At 48.4% G+C, this 20,025-nt stretch overlaps 1 protein-coding gene across 2 annotated transcripts in view; it reads left to right on the top strand.

The window, feature by feature from the left end:
- The window catches only part of DYNC2LI1 (dynein cytoplasmic 2 light intermediate chain 1), a 271,075-nt gene that overhangs the window by 174,593 nt on the left and 76,457 nt on the right, over positions 1 to 20,025 (top strand). The gene's annotated exons all lie outside the window — the stretch shown is intronic.

The raw sequence follows: 20,025 nt of genomic DNA on the forward strand, positions 1-20,025 counted from the left end.
CCCAAAATGTAGAAAGTCCTGATAAACAAGAAAACACATTTGCCAAGACATCATAAGGCATTTTAATTTCACATGCATTTTCAGAAAAGGTTTGCGGTGCTTCCTTTAACTCTCTGAATAAAAACATATTTTCACTTTTAAAACGTATACTTTCAACCTCCAACCTCCTTTTAGACTGTCCGACTGCGGCAAAATGTTTTGCTTCACTAATGACCGAGCTGAAACACTCATGCACTGACTAAAATCTCTGGAATGCGCTTCTTAGTCTAAAGAAGACATTTATTAATTCACTTCGCAAGGTTCGTAAAGGAGATTAGCATTCTGAAAGCGCACGTTTAGAAATGGTCACAGCAATGAAATTAAAACATGTATAAATGATTCTCCACTGCAATATACACAGCAAATATATGTATCTATATATGTATGTGTGTGTATATATATATATATATATATATATATATATATATATATATATATATATATATATATATATATATATTACAATGCAAAACAGATAACAAGAATTAAAAAATATGCATCACCATGAGGCAAGGGCACATCTGCTTCATCTCCCTCCTATCAGCATCAGATCGGCAGATCCCAGAATCGATCTTGGAGAGAGAGAGAGAGAGAGACCAATTATCCTCACAGGAAGGATGACATACCTCAGCGTCCTGAGCATGTCTGAGATCTGAATCACTCCCCGGTCCATCTGGTCTCTGCCTCTTATACTTTGAACAAACAAGAGGAGAATTCTAGAAACTCCCTCCTCATAAGTTTATTATTCAAAAAATGCTGATTACTTTAGGCCAGCTTTGAAAAGAACACGTCGGGACTTGGCCAAAAGATTCCCCTTCAAAACAAAACCATTCCCTGCCGTCCTAGTACATTCTTATCAGCCTAAGCCCTTGGTGGGAAAGAACACGAAAACAAGCAGAATAAAATCATGAGCACATTGTATAACGTGAGCATGGAAAATTACATGCAGCTTTTAACATGGCAGTGGCTAATGCTAAAATAAAGTCAATAGGCAAAATTAAGTTGGTGGTCACTAATGTGACAGTGTACTGCTAGTCTAAGTGCAACGTGAAGTCAGTGGTCAAAACTTAAATATCATTACAGTGGGTGAAGGCTAATTGTTCAGAGTCGAGCCAGCACGAGGGCAAGAAGCAGGGTTGAGCTAAAGCGTGACTCACCAGTTGGGGAAGGCCAGCATGTCGTGCACGTCTCCGTCACTTGGCAACATGGGTCGTGGCCCATGGTGAAGCTGCTTCGAAGGTGCAGCGGTTTGCCACAAGACCGCTGGGAAGTCCAGGTGGGGCCGCGCTGAATTTTCGAGCAAAAGGGAGTGGCAGGTTGCAGCGAAGTTGTGCTGAAATCTTGGTTAGATGAGCAGTGAGTTGCGATGAAGATCTTTGATGTCTCAGAGATCTGGTGTAGAACCATTGGCAAGTCGGCAAGCCCTTGGAGTCACTCTGGGGGCCGTCTTGAGTTGCAGGGCAAAAAACCAGCAGGGCAGCAGGTCCTTGAAACTGTCAGACACAGCATAGTGGCGATCCTTCAGCATAGCAGTTTCTACTCCAGCTGAGTTTCCTTGAGTACAGACATGTACTGATTTTAGGGGGTCAGAGATTCAATACTTATACTGGAAAGTGCTTTTTATGTGGAGGGTGACTACAAAGAATTCCTTCAAAGTGCACTTGTCCCTCTTTCAGGTGAGCTGCAGCCCCAGACTATCAATGGGAGTTAATCAGACCCTGTTGTGAGGACCCTGCCCACTACCCCTTGAGATGTAAGTGGGAGCCCCCCCCATCCACCTCCCCAGAAAGACCCATAAGTATGCAGATGAAGACAGATGCAGTTGAGTATCCTATGTTGTGGGTGTCTGAAGGGAATCCACAAGTGTAGGTGTCACCCAGCCCAAGCCAGACGTGTATTGGAGATACGCTGTAGGCACACGGGGCAGTGAGAGCTCAGAAATGCCCACTTTCTAAATGTGGCATTTCTAAAATGGTAATAATAAATCCAACTTTATCAGTAAAGAGGATTTATCTGATAGAGACTTCAAACTGCATATTCCTTACCTTTGATTTTCCCAGGCGTCAGGCTGCATCCCTTTTGCTGAGCAATATCCCTTGCTTGCGCCATCAGGTGGCTCCATTTGGCTCCGCTTGGTGTTGTTGGCACCGGAAGTGACATCGCTGTCACCTATATAGGCGCCAGTTAGCGCAGATCGAAAGAGAGCTACCTCTCTGTCATCTTTCGACAGGCTTTTTTTCAACTTTTTGTTGAGTTTTTCTTTGTGTGTTGAGGATGTCATTAAGAAAGGCTGGGTTAAAACCTTTTGTAGCCTGTCACCGCGCCATGTCGGTTACGGACTCCCATCTTGTTTGCCTCTAGTGCCTCGAGTGTGACCACAACTCCAGGTCGTGCCCGGACTGCGGGGCCATGACACTGAAGGCTTTGAGGGAGCGGTCCCTAAAGCTGCTGGCAGTCGGTAATACTGGCATGCGTGACTCCCCATTGAGGTCCTCGGGACACTAGGCAAAGAGGCAGAAGAAGAAGGAGAAGTTTAAGTTGACTTCAACTTTATCTTGTCCGTCAGCTGATGAGACGATTGGGGTACATTGGCATTCCCAGCACGGTTCTGCAGAGCTATTGCCCAGTTTGACTCCGCACCTTCCTCCATTTCTGGGAGCCGGATCGACACCCGCTCAGATTAAGGAGTTTCACAAGGGCATGCACCGAGTATGGGAATGGGTTGACCCCTCTGGCATGCCTTTGGGCCCCACAGGATCAAAGGAGGCCCCATCCGATACAACTCCGACAGCTTCAGCTTTGGCTCTGAGGGAGTCTCATGGATCCTATTCTGGATCCGGACTGGCGCCAGGCATACCCAAATGACCTTCTCTAGCAAGGGCACGACGCTGATGATCCCGGTGTCCACCCGCGGCGCCAGCCCCATTCTGATTCTCGATGAGCCAGAGGCGCTGCCAGGTGCCATATCATTGCCTGAGCCTTTTTTTTCACAGCTAGGCATGGGAGAAGAGTGGGAGGGGTCATTGGACTCTTTAGAACACCAGTTGGAGAGATTCTTGGACTGGAATAAGGAGCTACGAGAGAGGCCAGTGGGCTGGACCTCTCCAGATATTGGCTTGCTCTCTCCCCCAACTATAACTACGGAGGAGGGAGCTTCCTAAGCAATGGTGGTGCATAGGGCAACGGAGGTCCTCGACCTCGAACTGCCCTCAGTGGCTGTCAAGACAAACATCTTGAATGAAGCACTTTGACTTGGGGCTTCTACATTTAAACCCCTTCTGCCCTTTAACAAAGCACTTACAGGCGTCCTGCTGGGAACCTGGCCCAAGCCCAGCACGGGGCCTCCTGTAAATAGGATGATCACCCGTTGCCATTGCCCTGCACCGGGTAACCCTTGCTTCCTCAGCGAACACCCCACCTCTGCGAGCTTGGTAATCAAAGCCTCCATTCCAATGGACTTACAAGTAGAGGGTCTGCAGGCCATAAGTCATCTACCACACAGCCCCTGGCAGCTGCAGCCTCAAAGCCCTCCTAGTTTGGATGTAAGAGAAAGGGGAGTTGAAGGCTTTGCAAGAGTTTTTAAGTGTCAGGTCAGAGTGGCAGTGAGACAGCACACACTGGCTCTGCAGTGGCAGGCCTGAGACATATTTACAGGGCTACGTAAGTGGGTGGCACAATCAGTGCTGCAGTCCCACTAGTAGCATTTAATTTACAGGCCCTGTGTATATGGTATACCACTGTACAAGGGACATACATATAAATGAAATATGCCAATTGTGGTTACACCAATGCTACCATGTTTTAGGGGAGAAGCACATGCACTTTAGCACTGATTAGCAGTGGTAAAGTGCTCAGAGTCCTAAGGCCAACAAAAAGATTCAGCAACAAAACCGGATGTAAAGGCAAAAAAGTATATGGTAGGATCACCTTAAGGATGCCAGGTCTGACAGGAGTGTCCTAAGGTACAATGTAGCAGAGTATCGTAGAGTGGAGTGCCGTGTCATAGAGTGGAGTGGTGTATTGTAGAGAGAAGTTGAGTGGTGTGCCATTGAGTATTGTTGATGGTCATACAGTGTAATACAGTTGCGTAGAATGGATGGAAATTGAGTGGAGCAGAGTGGCATAGAGGGTGGTACAATGTTGTATGAATTGCATACAGTGGAGTAGCAGGGTATAGTACAGTGGCGAAGAATTGAATAAAGTGTAGTAGATTCAAGTGTAGTGGAGTGTAAAACACTGAATTGTACAGTGGCATAGAGTGGGGGTAAAGTATCATAGAGTAGAGTGGTGTGTTGTAGACTATAGTGGTGGGGGAATGCTGTAGAGTGGAGTGGTGTAGCATAGCGTTGAGTAAAGTGTCATAAATTGGAGTACTGTGTTGTACAGTACAGTCTAGTGGGGAGATGTACAGTATTGGAAAGTAATGTAAACTACAGAAGAGTAGAGTGGCATATAGTCTAATTGATTTTTGTGGAGTGGTTTATAGTACAGTACAGTCAATTGGCATTTAGTGTTATAGAGTACAATGTCATTGAGTGGCGTAGAGTGGAGTTTCATATAGTGGAGTAGTGGCAGTGGCATAATGAAGCTTGAGGGAGACCTCTGTACACAGTGCAAGAGCTTTCAGGCAAGAGTACTATGCTAAGGGGGCCCCCTGGAGATCACCCCCCGCACCACAGGGGCTGCGGGGACCTTTGTTAGGCCACTGAGTAGTGGAGTAGAGTAGACTACTGTGTCAGAGTAGAGTGAAATGGAATGCAGTGTCTTACAAAGAGTGGCATATAGTCGCCTATAGTATAGCAGAGTGGAGTGAAGTAGAGTGTTGTACAATAGCAGACAATATAGTACAATGCTGTACAGTGGAGTGAAGAGTTATAGACTGGAGTAAAGTTGGAGAGGGACAGTGTGGCAGAGTGTTGTGACCCCTGGTCATTGTTTGTGCTGCTCCCCCGCGCAGCACCACCTGTTGCTGCTGCTGCCACCGCCCTGCATCCTGTGAGCTTGCCTGACTGTGTGTTTGAGGCCCTCCACCACCCGCAGGCACCCACTGGCACCTCATCCTTGGTGGCCTTCTGTCATTCTGTCTGCTGCCTTTCTGCCTCTCCGTACACTTTTTCTGCCTTTATGTTTTTTAATCTTTTTTTCTCTGCCTCCTTTTTTATCATTTTCCATCCCCTTTGCTGATTCCCGCATCCTCCTGCCCCTGGGACCCCGCTGCCCTCTTAGAGCCCAACCCCTCCTATCTTCATCGGCTTATTAATGGCGGCCGCTGCACAATGAAGAAGCGCCTTCACTGATCTCTGGTCAGTGTTAGCATCACTCCCCCGCTTTTTTCACTTTTCTCCTCTTTTTTTTGGCCTCCTTTTCAATCTTTTTCCTTCCTCTTTGTCGATCACTGCATTCCCCCGCCGCTGTTACCCCTGCGGCCAGCCCCCTCTTAAGACCACGTTTCCTGCCCTCCCGTCTCCCAGCTGACCGACCCCCTCCCACCTCCCTCTCCTTCTTAATGGCAGCTGTTGTGTGGATATGCCAAAGGCTAGCCTGTCTGTGCTCGGACCGCACCCAGCACCACGGACCTTAATTCCCGCACCATCCGTTGATACGACGCCAGCACCCTGCACGCCCTCAACACCAGAGGTTCCTCCTCATGCCACCACACTTCAACAAAGGACAATCAAGGCCCATTCTCCTGCCGTAACTGCACCTTCACTTGCCTCTGCACACCAAACCACTACACTTCGAGCCCACCCGGACACCTCAGATGCATAATACTGAATGCCCCCTCCCGCATCAAACATGCAGTAGAAGTATGGAATCTACTCAACTCTGTCTCCCCGATGTCGCCTTCCTCATGGAGACCTGAAAAACCACCACCACAGCCCCGGACATTGCCACCGCCATTCCGATGGCTACAAGATTATCCATAAAGAATGAGTAAACCAACCATGAGGAGGCATCGCCATCATCTACAAAAACACGCTTCGCCTTACGCCCAGCATCGATGCCCAGGCTTAGGCCTCTGCCGCAAAACACCTAGACTTCCAAATCCATACTGACCCGAACACCGCCCTCCGTGGCACCCTCATCTACAGACCTCCTGGACCCCGCCTCTGTTCAGCGAAGCCCTTGCCGACCTCATAGCTCCCCACACCCTCACCTCAACAAATTACATCCTCCTCGGGGACCTTAACTTTCAACCGCAATGACTTAAACACCTAATTCCTCTTGAAGTACCTCACCACCCTCTGACTTAAACAACTGGTCAACCTCCCCACACACTCAGCAGGACACACCCTCGACCCCATCTTCTCAGCAGGAAACAACATCTCCTTCTCACACACCTCCAAACACCACTGGTCTGACCACCACTGCATCCACTTCTCATTCTCCAGGACCACTGTACGCCACCATGTCCTCCGCCCCCCCCCCGAAACTGGAATAACGTCCAGCTCATGCCGAACTCAGCCACCCCGCGCAAGCCAACCCCCCGACACAGGACACCGTGGATGCTAATGACTTGGCCAGCAACCTCCACCATTGGATCGCCGACTGCACCAACACCCTAGCCCTTCTAAGGAAACCTGCCAGCAGTCAGCACCACAGGAAACCCAGTTGGTTCTCGTCAGGTCTCCAAGAATCAAAGCGCACCTGTAGACGACTAGATCAAAAATGGAGAAACCGCGAGAGCATGACAGACCGCAAAGCCTACAACAAAGCAGTCACCTCACAACACCAGTGCATTAGATCCTCCAGAAAGTCACCCATTCAGGAGAACATCAACACCAATGCACACAACAGCAAGGAGCTCTTCACCATAGTTAAGGAATTCACCCCCCCTTCCAAGACCTCTGCGACAATCTCACCACCTTTTTTCACTGAAAAATCCAGGACATTTATGAAGGATTCAAGAGCCAAGCCCACTCCCTCCCCACTCCCCCCGCCTACCAGCACCTCCTCAAACCCCAACCACCACTGGACCCTCATCACTACCAAAGACACCTGAAAACCCATGAGCCCTATCCAAGCAGGGGCACCCTCAGACCCATGCCGACGCCACATTTTTAACTGAGCCAGCGCCACCATCACCCCCGAACTGTGCTGGACAGCTCCATGGATACCGCCACCTTCCTGGACGACTGGAAACGCGCGGAGATTAACTCTCTACTTAGGAAACCCTCCGCTGACCCAAAGGATATGAAACAAAAGGATATGAAAAACTACAGACCAATCTCATTGCTCCCCTTCTGGGCCAAGGTAATCGAAAAAGCTATCAACATGCAGCTCATGGAGTTCCTCGAGACAAACCACATCGTAGACCCCTCCCAATCCAAATTCAGGAACAACCATAGCACTGAAACTGTTCTCCTTGCAGCCATGGATGACATCTGCACCCTACTGGACCACAGAGAAACAGCTGCCCTCATCCTCCTCGACCTCTCTGCTGCCTTCAACAGGGTCTCCCACACCACCTTATACACCAGACAATATGATGCAGGAATCCGCGGCAAGGCCTTAGGGTGGATCTGCTCCTTCCTCACCAGAAGAACCCAGAGAGTCAAACTCCCACCAGACCCCACCCTCTTTAATATTGACATGGCCCTGCTCACCAAGATCGTCAGACACCACGGCATCAACACAGAGCTAATTCTATCCCTTTCCGACGAACCATCAACAGCCAAGAGCAACTTCCACAACCGAATGAGAGCAGTCGCCAACTGGATGAAAGACAGCTGCCTTAAGCTCAACTCAGATAAGACAGAGAATCTCATCCTGGGCCCCACACCCACTGCTTGGGATGACTCCTGGTGGCCAACAGCCCTTGGAACTGCTTTCTGCGACCATGCATGCAACCTTGCCATCATTCTCAACCCCTCGTTGTCCATGGCCGGCCAAGTCAACACCGCGTTATCGTCATGCTTCCACACACTTCGCCTGCTCCGGAAGATCTTCAAGTGGATCCCCATCGAAACAAGGACGGCCACCCACGCACTCGTCAGCAGCAAACTTGACTACGGCAATGCCCTCTATGCTGGCATCACGAAGAGACTTCAGAGAAAACAGAATGCAGCGGCCAGACTCATCGTGGACATCCCCCCACCACAGCCTCATCTCCGCCCACCAGAAAAACCTGCACTGACTCCACATCAACAAACGCATCAACTTCAGACTCCTGACACATGCTTAAAAGGCCTTGCACAACATCAGACCAGCCTACCTCAACTACTGCCTATCTTTCTACACCCCCTCCAGACAACTCTGCTCTGCTCAACTGGCACTCACCGCCACACCTAGAATCAGGAAGAACACAGCAGGAGGTAGATCCTTCTCCTACCTCGCCACGTAAACCTGGAACACTCTGACACTCCACCTCAGGCATCCCCTGTCACTAAATTAGCTCAAGAAGGACGTCAAGACGTGGCTTTTCAACTGATCAGCACCCGCTTACCAGCGCCTTGAGATCCCACAGGTGAGATGTTGTGCTGCCCAAATAATTGATTGATTTATGGTAGAGTGGAGTTGCATAGAGTACAGTAGTGTGTGAAACAGTGGAGTTGCATAGAGTGGATTGTTGTATAGTAGCTTAGAGTGAGATAGTCTTGTACAGTGGAGTAGAGTCAAATGGAGTGGTGTAACATAGTGTGGAGTAAAGTACAGTACAGTATATTAGTGTGTCGTAGAGTAGGATGGCATGCAGTGGAGTGTATTGGAGCAGCATAGGTAGTAAACTGTAAATTGGAGTGGGGTCTCGCACAGTAGAATGGTGTGCTTTGTCGTACAGAAAAGTTTTTTTGTAGTGGAATATGTACAAATGTACGAATAGAGTTTTGTACATTGGAGATTCCATGCATAGAGTGGAGTATAGAGTTGGACAATGAAGTGTACGGGGATAAAGTGAAGTAGAATGTCGTAGAGTGCAATGAATTGTGGTAGACTTCAATAGAGCAGAGTTATATAGAGTGGAGGAGAGTGTCATACAATGGGGCAGTGTAGAGTGGAGTGTCATAAACTGTAGTGGCGTAGAGTCATAAAGTGGAGTAGCATACAGTGGAATAGTGTACAGTGGAGCACTGTACAGTGGATTATAGAAGAATGGAGTGACATAGAGTGGAATAGCGTAGAGTGGAGTGGTGTATAGTGGAATGGCATAGAGTGGAGTAAGGTACAAAGGATTAGTGTAGAATGGGGTGGCATAGATTGAATGACATAGCGTAGAGTCAAGAAAACTATTATAAACAGAAGTGGCGTCTCATACAGTAGAGTAGAGTTCTGTGTCATACAGTGTTGGAAACTTGTAAAGTAGCGTATTGTACAATAGAGTGTATGGCTTAGAGTTGAGAGCAAATTTGGACAGTGGAATGTACGGGGATGGAGTTGAGTAGAGTCTAGTAGAGTGGCATAGAGTAGTAGAGTTTCATAGAATGGAGTTATATAGAGCAGAGAAGAGTACACTGGAGTGGCATAAAATGGTGTAGAGTGGCGTAAAGTGGAATAGCGTAGAGTGGAGTGGCATACAGTGGAGTGTTGTAGACTGGAGAACAGTGGAACGGGGTACAGTGAAATAGCAAATAGTGGAGTGGAGTGGCTTCCAATGGACTAACATAGAATGGCGTTTTGTACACTGGTGTGGCGTAGAGCGGAGTAGCATATAGTGGAGTGGTGTACAATGGAATAGCCTAGAGTGAAGTTTTGTACCGTAGAATGCCGTAGCCTGGAATAGGGTATAATGGAGTATCGTACAGTAGTGCAGTGGCATACTATGAAGTGGTGTAGACTGGAGTGGCGTACACTGGAATGGGGTAGAGGGTAATAGCATACAGTGGAGTGATGTCCAATGGAGTAGTGTAGCATGGAGAGGTTTAGAGTGGAGTGACATACCCTGGAGCGGCGTAGGGCAGAGTAGCATACAGTGGAATAGCATAGAGTGTGGAGAGGCATACAGTGAATGTGGCATACAGTGGAATGGCATAGAGTGGAATAGCATATACTGCAGAGGAGAGGAGAAACTCCCTGGGGTTGTCGCAAGCAACTGGCGACAGGACCCCAGCTTACACTAAAAGCGGGGCAGCTGGCTGCTCTGAATTACTTTGCCCCTTGCTTGCCATAACTGAGGCCCTGCATGCGACAAGTCACCCCCACATGTTGGCGACTTTGAGAAATACTTCTTCTACTGGAGCAGACTGAGTTGGCCATTACTCTCCGCCTAGTCACATCAACCGATGACGCCAGCCATTGCACACTATTGGAGACACCCCTGTCAAAGTGTCCCACATGTTTAGACCTTGCTGAGGGACACTATAGGCCGCTAGCCCACAATAATAAAAACCGAGGGAATTTTGACTCCGTCGCAGGGGTCAGACACGAAGGCCTTGAAGTCCGGAGTCGCCGAAATAACATTCATATTCTGAGGGCCCCAGGAGAGCAGAAGGTAATGATATTATGACCTTTACTGCTACACTTCTACAGTCCATCAGAGGCGATGTTGATCAAATGCCACCAGTCATTGACAGGGCACACCGAGTAACAGCAGCCCCTGGCCACTCCAGACATCTTGACTCATGTCCATTTCTTTGCGGAGAAGAAAGCTATCCTCTAGGCACCATGAATGAAGGCCAACATAGCCTTCCAGGGACACAAGATCCAGCTGTATCAAGATCTCTTGGCAACCACTCTCTGACGAAGAAGGGAATTCAAACCAATAAAGGATAAGCTGTGTAGAATTGACATTAAATACCAGTGGAGACACCCATTTGCCTTGTTATGACTGGGAGGGCAGACGACACTCACTGCTCTCTAGGACTGAAATTACTGCTAGACTTCCCCGCATCTGACAAGCTTGAAACTTCCTCTCCGCCTAATAGCCTCCCAGGCCTGATCTGAAACCCATTTGGGCCACAATCATACGTACCGACCCTGATAAAACTTTGGCTACAACATCATCCCAGGAGAGAAAGCGGGACATTGTTTAACACCTTTGTGATATGGATAAACACTCAACACAGGCTCTGACCACCACTGGCTCCACTTGCAATGATTGACATCACTCTGAAAGCGACGGACACACAAGTTTGGCTACACTGGCCCGTAATTGTTCCTTGCTATGTGCTAATCCCTTTTCCTTTCAGTTCTGCCCTGAATGCCATGGGCCATGGAGGCCACAAACAGGCAGTAATAACTAAACTGCTATTTGTGAATTGGGGTGGGCAGTCTCAATTGTCACCAAAAGTCAGTCACCGCAATCTGGACCTGATCTTACTACACACACACACACCAATGAGTCTACATGGAGAACTTAAACTACTTTCAGGGCCTTACCTCTCCACATAAACAAAAACAAGTTTGGGGATACATTATATGCTATAACCCTGATATCATATTTCTTCAAGAAACCCACCTCCGTAGATAGGTATAGGATGTGTCGCCCACACTACTCCATATGACATTGGGCCTACACTGACTCCAAAACACTAGGGGTGGAAATACTGTGTAAACCACAATTTGGCCCACACATTTCCAGGGCAGTAACAGATAGAGAGGGATATCTGTCTCTCCACCTGCAGAGTGGCAAGCACTGTCTCTCCCTGCTTAATTATTATGCCCCCAATAACACACAGGATGCATACCATGCATACCATGCAATACATGCTATTAGACATCTCCATCTCAGATCATGGCCATATTGAAGCAAGATGACTCCCCACCAGAGCAGCATCAGGTGGCCTATCCCGATAGCGACTACCCCTTTGGCTTCTTCCCAATCCAGTTGATGTGGCGGAAATTCATAAAGGAATCAGTGACTATTTCATCCACAGCACGGAATAGGATGTGCCCCTGCACACTCTGTGGGATGGCTTTAAGGCCACCATTTGTAGGGTGATTTCCTTAATTGCTATTGTGTGAAGTCGAGAAGCATGGAAAGTAGATACCAATCTGACAACTGAGATTAAAACCTTAGAGCAGCAGGACAAGGCGAACCCCAAACGGCATACCAAAAGTCAACTGGCTATTTTGCTGGGACAGTTGCGAGCACATAGGTCGAATTGAGCTGAGCGATCCTCCTTAGCACTTAAACAACATTATTATGAGGGAGGAAATAAGGTTGGCATGCCAGCAGCAGGCTAAAGCCCACATCACCAGAATCCAGAGATCAGATGGGTCCTGGCCTATCACAGAATGTGACAAGTAGAAGGAATTCCACACCTATTATCAGGTGCTCTATAGCTGCGAAGAGACCTCGCTAGCAAACATTGACACATATCTAAATGCTTGTGACTGGGCCTCGCTGCCACTCTCTCATGGGGAAGAGTTAGAGTCACCCATCTCTTTAGATGAAATCCGCCTTGTAATTTGCGCAGTCCCTCTTGGCAAGACACCTGGGCTGGATGGCTTTCTGTTTGGCTTCTACCGATTGTTTATCTCCTAGCTGATAATCCACCTGCTCTTTCACCTATACTCCGGTTCTCACTCTATCAATGACGACGTCTGAAATCTCCCTCATCCCCAAATTGGGCAAAGAACCAACTCTCTGTTCCTTCTACCGCCCCATCCCCCTGCTGAATACTGATGCTAAGATCTACACCAAGACACTGGTGTCAAGGCTAAACTATTACCTTCCAGCAGGGACGTAACTACGGGGGGGGCTTGGGGAGTTACACCCCCTCAATACGTGTATTTTCAGGTGAAAGTGGGGTGCAGGTGCTTTCAGTCGTATTTGGTGATGTCTGTCGGATTTCACCAGGACCTTTTACAGATACACATACAAAAAGCACATTCACTCTTTCTCCATCTCTTGGTCTTGAAAGACTTTAAAAGTGTTGGTTATTTTACAAAATATTGTGATTTCTCTCACTTCATACACCTACCAATCTGCACTCTTTTCCTTTTTCACTGCCCCCTTAAAAGCCTCTCATGAGCCCTTCTTTTGTTATAATGTATTTTACTATTATATAGTAGGGAAATTTGAAGCTCACCTCCTCCTCCCCACCATTTTCCTGACCAAGGTACGCCCCCGCTTTCCAGGTCTCATAGACCCCGACCAAGTGGGATTTATTCGTAATAAACAGGGAGCAGATAATATACGCAGGGTAGCTCACCTGATTGAAGAGGCCAACCATTACACATTCCGGCATGCCTTCTCTCGTTAGATGCAGAGGAAGCGTTTGACAGGGTGGATTGGCTCTTTCTCCACTCTGTCTTAGCCAAAATAGGGCTGGGGCCCAATATTATATCTAAAATAATGCACCCTGTGTGTCCCCCATGGCTTCTGTCTGGGTTAATGAGTGTCACACAGATTCTATCACCGTTAGCCGTGGTACCAGACAGGGCTGCCCCCTGTCACCTCTTTTATTTGCACTGGCAGTGGAGCCCCATCCATCACAGTTTGTCGTACCAAGCAAATCGAGGGCATACCCTCAGGTGTCCAGTCCCACCAAATCAACTTGTTCGCAGATGACCTGCTTCTGACTTTCACACATCCCTTTACCTCCATCCTGGCAGTGGTCTCTTGTCTTGATGCTTTTGCTGCCGTCTCGGGCTTTAAAGTGAATGTGTCCAAAACAAGTGACCTTAATTTTCCGATACCAGCATCGGATGTCCATGCCTTACAGGCCCTGCACCCTTTCAATGAACCCCCCGAAGCCATCAAACGCTTGGGCCTTAATCTCATGGCAACATTAAAACCCTGGAGTACCGCAAATTGGCCGGCCCTCCATTGTGTGCTCATAGAAGACATATGGAGATGGAGACCTCTTCACATTTCATGGCTCAGACGAATAAATGTAATTAAAATTAATATCCTTTCGCAAGTTCTTTACCTGTTTCAGTCCCTCCCTAAGCTGATCCCAGAGGATGACTTTGTGCGGCTGCAACGGAATCTCCAAGCCTTCATTTGGAATAGAAAGAGACCTTGCCTCTCTACCTCTGTTCTAATGCAGCCCCGAGATAGGGGTGGTCTGGGTTGCCTCAAAGTCTTGGAATATTGCTGGGCTGCACACTTGAGGTATATTTTGGCATGGGTTGTGGGGGGAGAGTGAAAGCCTCTGGTTCCATTTGGACAGGACAGTGGCGTGCCATCCCCTGTGGAATCTGCCCTGGCTCCCCTGCCACGGTAGGCCGCATGGCACGTACCTCGCCATGCCGAACAAGACGATCCTGGATATATGGGATAGGTTGGCACTGATGAAGGGTTTAACTGCCTTCACCTCACCGAATACTCCAATAGCTCGCACCCTGCCTTTGCACCATCAATGTCTCCGCATGCTTTAACAACTGGACAAACAAAGACTGTAGAATGATGTGCGATCTTTTCCAGGGGAATAACATAAAGACATTTGACCAGTGCAATATATAAAACCACTTACCTGAAACGGCCTGATTGCAATACCTACAGTTGCGAAATTTGGCACTACACCCCTCTGTATATCCAGAAGTTCGCCCATACACTCCCTTTGAGGCACTGGTCTAGTCCTATGATGGCTCACGAGGGCTTATCTCGAAGATGTATCGTACCCTCCAACATTCCACAACCCCTACTCACATTCATACCAACTGCGTTGGGAGACCACACCTGCAGGAGACATAGGCCCTCATTTTGATAATTGCGGCAAAAAACGCCCACCGGCACAGCGACAACTGCCAAAAGACCGTCGCCGCAGCTATCAGCCGTCCGCCGAATCATGACCACAGCCGGATTTTCGCCAGAAGGATGGCGGAAATCCGGCTGTGGCCATGCTGGCGGATGGCGGTAAGGTGAGCTGCTGTCTGCAGCAACGCCACAGTAGTAGACCACCGCCAGCCATATTATGAAAATTAGAACAGCCTGGCGGTGTTCTGCTGGCGGACACTGCTGTTGGCAGCACCTCCTCGTCTCCTGCCGGAGGACCCTCTGATCACAGGTTAGTGGGTGCTCCGACAGGGTAGGCAGGCGGGGGATGTTGTGTGTGTGTGTGAATGTTTGTGCGTGCGTATGCGGGTGTTTGTTCCGTGTCAAATGTGTGTGCATGTATGGATGTGTGAGTGCGTGTATGTAGTGTTCTGTGAATGCATGTCTATGTGTGTGACCGGTTCCCGTGTGGAAGGAATACTCGAACGCGTTGGTCAGGTGTACCAGTGTTTTATTAGCACAAGATGATAGTCGGTGAGGTATGGTGCAAGTATGGTTTAAAGGTTTTCTCCTTTGGGTGGTGGGCGAACGGGTGATTTCTTGTTGTGGTAGATTTCACTCTTCTTTCTCTTTTGTTTCCTGGGTTCGCCACGCTTCTCCAGAAGCGTGGCGGGCATTAGCGTTTCGTCCTCCCGGCTGCCTGCTTCCGCGGGACCTGTCAGATGCCTCCGGCTGGTTTCTCCGAGTCGCATTCGGAAGTTGCTGTGTCCGGGTCTCGAAGCGCCACCCTTCTTCCTCTTCGTCGACCTCCGGTATCCCGATTTCTTTCTTCTCTCGTGATCGTCCGTCTGCTTCCTCCACACCATCGACGACCGCCAGTCCAGTCGGAGGTAGTTTTGACCCGTCAGCAGCCCGCCGATCCTGAGAGTCCCACCAATCACAGGACGGGAGTTGGGTCAGGCAACGGTCCCCAGGGGCAGAGTCAGCACAGGTCCCGGAAGTGTGCGGGTGATCGCAAGTCAACCCGTCACAAACACTCCCACTAGAGAGTGGACTGTCGAGACACGGAGAGGCAGGATAACGGGACAGAAAATCCGCCGTCACCATTTGGCTACCTGGGAGATGCCGGATCTGAAACGAAAAAGGTTGTAAGGAAAGGAACCAGCGCAGCACACGGGAATTAGTGTCCTTATGATGGGCGAGCCAGGTGAGAGGAGCATGGTCGGTAACCAGGGTAAAGGTTCTGCCAGACAGATAATATCGAAGAGATTCAATAGCCCACTTAATGGCCAAGCACTCCTTTTCTATAGACGGATAGTGCCGTTCACGCGGAAGAAGTATCCGGCTGATGTACAGAAGGGGGTGGAGAGACTCATCATCCTGTGGTTGCGATAGCACAGCCCCAAGGCCCACCTCTGAGGCGTCAGTTAATAGCACAAAAGGTTTATCAAAATCAGGACAACAGAGGACTGGTGCAGAAGTAAGAGCGGTCTTGAGTTTGTCAAAACTACCCAACTCGGTATCTGAAAGAGGTTTAAGAGTATTGAGACATGTCTTTCGCAACAAGTTAGAAAGGGGCTCGGCGATTGTTGAAAAATGGGGAATAAAGCGTCTGTAATAGCCAACAAGCCCCAAAAACACCCTAATATCTTTTTTCTTTTTTTGGATAGGACATCTGGGAAATAGCCTCTAGTTTCTCTACTTGGGGCCTTATTCTACCCCCGCCTACAATGTAACCCATATTTTTAATACTAGTTTCTCCAGCCTACATTTCTCTGGATTGGCGGGTAACTGAGCTTTTCTAAGGGCACTTAAAACGGACTCTAGGTGAGACATGTGCTATGCCCATGTTCTGCTATAGATAACGATGTCATCAAGATAGGCAGCTGCATACTGCCTGTATGGTCGTAAAATGTCATCCATGAGTCTTTGGAAGGTGGCAGGGGCCCCGTGTAACCCAAACGGTAGGAAAATGAATTGGTATAAGCCTGAAGGGGTGGCAAAGGCTGTTTTTTTCTTTATCCTCCTCTGTCAAGGGTATTTGCCAATATCCCTTCGTGAGGTCCAGCGTGGTTAGATATTTGGCTTGACCCAATCTTTCAATCAGCTCGTCAATTCTAGGCATAGGATAGACATCAAAGTATGTTAAGTTATTGACACCCCTATAATCAACACAAAATCGGGTGCTGCCGTCGGGTTTGGGAACTAATACGACTGGCGAGCACCAAGGGCTGGCTGATGGCTCTGTAATACCGGCTGCTAACATGGCTTGGACTTCCTTCTCTATAATTTTCTGTTTGGCTTCAGCGATGCGGTACGGTCTCTGTCGGGATACCGTGTTTTCTTTGAGGCGAATGGGATGTTGGATTAAGGGCGTTCTTTCCGGATATTTGGAAAATACGTCTTGATTTTGGGTCACCAAGTGATGTAGCTGGTTTAGGTACGGCCGCGTCAGAGTAGGATTGATCCAGGGCTTTCCTGGGCTAGATACATTGTGGAGTGAAAGTATTGGATACGAATGTCCTCATTTACATCGGCAGTGACATAATGGATGGTTTGTCCATCAGTGGGTTCTATCCATTTCTTAAGAAGGTTGATATGATATATCTGTTCTCTTCCGCCATTTTGGGGCAGGGATAACCTATAAGTGGTGGGGTTTATTTGGGCAGTTACTTCAAAGGGACCCTGCCATCGAGCCAATAATTTATTTTCAGTGCTAGGGAGTAAGACCAGTGCTTTATCACCGACTGCCAATGTTCTAACAGCACTGTGGGTGTCATATAACTGCTTTTGCTTCTGCTGGGCAGCACGCAAAGCAGTGTGGGCTTCTTCCCATACTGTATTGAGGTTTTCTCTGAAATCTCGGGTATATGTTAACAAATCTTTGACCTCTTCTTCAGTATCTTCCCATTGTTCCGCTAACATATCTAGCAACGTACGAGGTTGTCGGCCGAACAACATTTCAAAAGGGCTATGACCTAAAGAGGATTGCATATGGGTCCGAATGGCATATAGAACCAGAGGAAGTTTCTTTTCCCAATCCTTACCCGCCTCAGATATACTTTTCCGTAGGAGAGACTTAATGGTTTTGTTGTATCTTTCCACTAGTCCGTCTGTTTGGGGGTGGTATACGGAAGTACGGATTTGTTTCACCCCTAGCAATCGACAAACCTCAGTCATTAGTCTGGACATAAAAGGAGTCCCCTGATCCGTTAATATTTAATTCGGGAACCCTACCCTCGAGAAAAACTCTATCATTGCCTGGGCAACTGCTTTCGTATGCATACTGGGGAGGGCAATGGCTTCTGGATATTTCGTGGCATAATCCACTAATACTAATACATATTGTCTACCTCTGGTAGAAGGGGTGAGAGGACCAATGATATCCATTCCAACTCTGGTAAAGGGAATATCTATGACTGGAAGTGGTTGTAAGGGAACAGGTCTTGTATTAGAGGGATTGTATAGCTGGCATTTTGTACACTCGGAGCAATGCCTACGAACCTCTCCATAAACCCCCGGCCAATAGAATTGTTTAAGTACAGCTTCCTCTGTTTTCTCTCTTCCTAGGTGGCCTTCCCCATTATCCCCATGTGCTAGCTGTAATACCTGTTGGCGGTGGCTACGGGGAACCACTAATTGCAGGGCATTCCCTCTTGAATTGGTGGGTTTCCTATACAATAGATTATTTTGGGTCAGGAATCTGGGACCTACCCTTTGTACTGCCCCGGAGGTTGCCTGTTGCCATGCATGCTTCAATGTGGGGTCTTCATTCGGACTCTGTCGGAAATCCCCTGTGATCGTACAAACTGTTCCAGCGTTTCTAAGTTTCTCTGGGAAGACGTTATTCTGCCCATAAGAACGCCGTTGCTCCCTTTTTTGTCTCCTACTGAGATTAGCCCGTACGGGTTTGAGGTCCTCTATAACCGCCCCACTGGGTGCCTCCTTCCACCAGTCCCTAAACACATGCTCTTGTCCAGCCTTCTCTAATAAAGAAGGAAATCCCTCATAGTCAGTCCCTACTATAATGTCTTCCTCTAACTTAGAGAGTACCCCGACCTGTAATTCCTCAGGTTGTTCACTCCATTTCAACCATATCGTGTCAAGGGGGTAGTATCGTCGATCACCGTGTACACAGGCGATTAGGACTTGAGTTTCTGGATCTTCCTGGCCTGGTAATACCAGATTCCCTCTTATAACACTCTGGCTGCAGCCTGAATCAATTAACGCTATTCTTTCTGTACCATTGACAAGGATAGGGAGGGTATATTTGGGTTTTCCACCTCCCGTCCAAAATACTCTCCCTTTTGTCAGACCTATCTCCTTGGGTTCTTCTGCGTCTTTTCTTTGAGGGCAATACCTGGCTATGTGGCCCCATTCAGAGCAGTTGTAACATTGAGGGCCTGTGCCGGGGTATCCGGAACCGACTGGGCCCATCGGTTGAGGGCGGTCAGAGCCCTGGCTCGCCACTGGTCGATGGGTAACAGTTCTAGATACACCTGGTCGGATAGGAAGGGGAGGAGCTCTTTTTCCGGTAGCACTGAAGTCCGGACTCCTATGATAAGCACAGGCTAGATCCATAGCCGTTTCATTAGTGAGACCGGGATGTTGCCGTACCCAGTTGCGAGTAGTAGAAGGTAATGCATCCAGGTATTGCTCTAAGACTATAATATCAAACATTTCTTCCCTGGATTTTTCTGAGGGATGTAACCACCTGCCAGCTGCGTGTTGCATTCGGTAGTATAAAGTGCAAGGGTTCTCCTGATGCTGCCATTTCATTTGCCTGAATCTGGTGCGGTAGCTTTCACTATCGAAGCCCACTCTTTCTAGAATGGCTTTCTTGATTTCTCTATAGGGAAGAGTCCCACTTGGATTAATTGCTTGATAGGCAGACTGCAGGTGACCAGTGAGAAGAGGGGCGATGTACTGGCCCCATTTATCCTCGGGCCAATTAGCTGTGCTGGCTACCCTCTGAAAGTTTGTGAGGAATGAGTCGGGATCTTCCTGCTCCTGATACCGCTGCAACACACTGCTCGGTACATTAGGGTGTACTTTACAGTAGTATGGGCGATAGTGTCTGTCAGCTTTCCCAATGCGGTTTCATGCACCAGCTGGTTATTGGCCATAATTGTGGCCTGACTCTTAAGAGCAGTTTGTAATGCCTCCCGCTCTTCTTTGGCTTCTTTCATTTGTTGTTCCCATATCAACTGTAGGTGGCGTTGTCCTTCAGCTAATTGTGCAATTACGTCGGCCATGGTTGCCTTTTCTTCCATGGTGGGGATTCTACCAAATCCCACTTCTGACACCACTTGTGACCGGTTCCCGTGTGGAAGGAATACTCAAACGCGTTGGTCAGGTGTACCAGTGTTTTATTAGCACAAGATGAT

The sequence above is a fragment of the Pleurodeles waltl genome, chromosome 5 (genome assembly GCF_031143425.1).
Source record: "Pleurodeles waltl isolate 20211129_DDA chromosome 5, aPleWal1.hap1.20221129, whole genome shotgun sequence".
In the NCBI taxonomy this organism is placed as follows: domain Eukaryota; kingdom Metazoa; phylum Chordata; class Amphibia; order Caudata; family Salamandridae; genus Pleurodeles; species Pleurodeles waltl.